This window comes from Penaeus monodon, chromosome 28, assembly GCF_015228065.2.
Source record: "Penaeus monodon isolate SGIC_2016 chromosome 28, NSTDA_Pmon_1, whole genome shotgun sequence".
Lineage (NCBI taxonomy): Eukaryota > Metazoa > Arthropoda > Malacostraca > Decapoda > Penaeidae > Penaeus > Penaeus monodon.
In genome coordinates this window covers 26,453,097-26,454,411 of record NC_051413.1, presented here as the reverse complement: position 1 = coordinate 26,454,411, position 1,315 = coordinate 26,453,097, and the positions used below count along the sequence as shown (strand labels likewise).

Sequence of the window (1,315 nt, the reverse complement as noted above, 5' to 3'; positions counted from 1 at the left end):
CCATTTCAGGTTGGCTTGGCTGGCATGGTTTTCCTGGTACATACCATAGCTCCCCATCTCTCGGGGTCGTATCGTTCTTAGCCTTGGTTTCCGCAGCATAAGTTAATAAAAACTGGACAGTACACAGCAATTGCAATAGGTTGATACTAGTTCCATACTGATTTGTGACGACCACCTTTACATTTATAACTCAAAAACGACTCGATTCCTGTAAACACGTCTTTCCGGAAAATCTACACATCTACGTATAAAACCTTTACATTTCATTACATCCAACTTAATATACTTCTTCTATCATACCATATAATCATTCCTCGAGCTCGTCCGTTGCAACCACATTAAATAAACCTCTCATTTGCGAAAAGAAACATAAAATAATCGGCCATTTCCTCATGCACCTTCTCCCTTCCTTCGGTCTCGACTTCGTACCTGAAAGTGTAAACAAAGAGTGACGTCCTAAAAAGCGCTAGATTCGATACGGAAACGAGCGAAAAGTGCTACATAAGTGTTACATAGTCTTTGCGTTTGCTATGATAGATGGATGTATTATTGTATTTATTTGTTATGTTGTTTATAGATAAAAGAAAATATGAACTTGTAGACAAAGAGTGACGTTCTTAAAAGCTCTAGATTCGATGAGGAAGCGAAATAGAAAGTGATACATAAGCACATTTTTGGTCTTTGAGTTTGTGAGATAGAGGGATATATCATTGGATCTATTTATCTATGTAGTCTATGGATAAAGGATAATCTTAATTTGTAAACACAGAGTAACGTCCTGAAAACCGCTACATTTTATACGGAAGTAAGCAAAAAAGTGCTACAGAAAAATACATTTTCCTTGTATTTTGCTAAATTGGAGCCGATTTTTTCCATGCTTATTTCCATAGGTAATGTATTGATGAGACGAAAAGTTGATTTTGTAAAAAAAAAAAAAAAGTGATATCCAAAAACGCGCTACACTTGATAGGGAAACGAGCAAATAGTGCTACAGAAAAGCATTTTTTTTTTTTAGGCTTTGCTTTCGCAATAATGGAAGTGACTTTTTCTTTTACTTATTTATCTTCATGCTATAGATCAAGTGTCGATGAGAAAAGAAAAAAAGAAAGCAAAAAAACAAGAATTAGGAGCAAAGGGAGAGGTCCTAAAAACGCTACATCAAAGGTGGAAACGAACCTAAAATGCTCAACAAAAAAACACAATTATGATGGAGCCGAGTATCTTATTTTCCTCCTTTCATATATGTTGCCTACAGATGAAAAGAAAGCCAGACCACGGAAACATAAGGTGACGTCCTAAACACAGACGCACCCGA

At 36.1% G+C, this 1,315-nt stretch overlaps 1 protein-coding gene across 1 annotated transcript in view; it reads right to left on the bottom strand.

Annotated features, from left to right (window-relative positions):
- LOC119591444 (zinc finger protein 175-like) overlaps window positions 1-439 on the bottom strand; it is a 5,910-nt gene extending 5,471 nt beyond the window's left edge. Inside the window, exon 1 of the mRNA XM_037940185.1 lies at window positions 301-439. The gene's annotated coding sequence lies outside the window, so the exon portion shown is untranslated. The remainder of the gene's footprint in view (window positions 1-300) is intronic.
- Window positions 440-1,315: the final 876 nt, after the last annotated feature.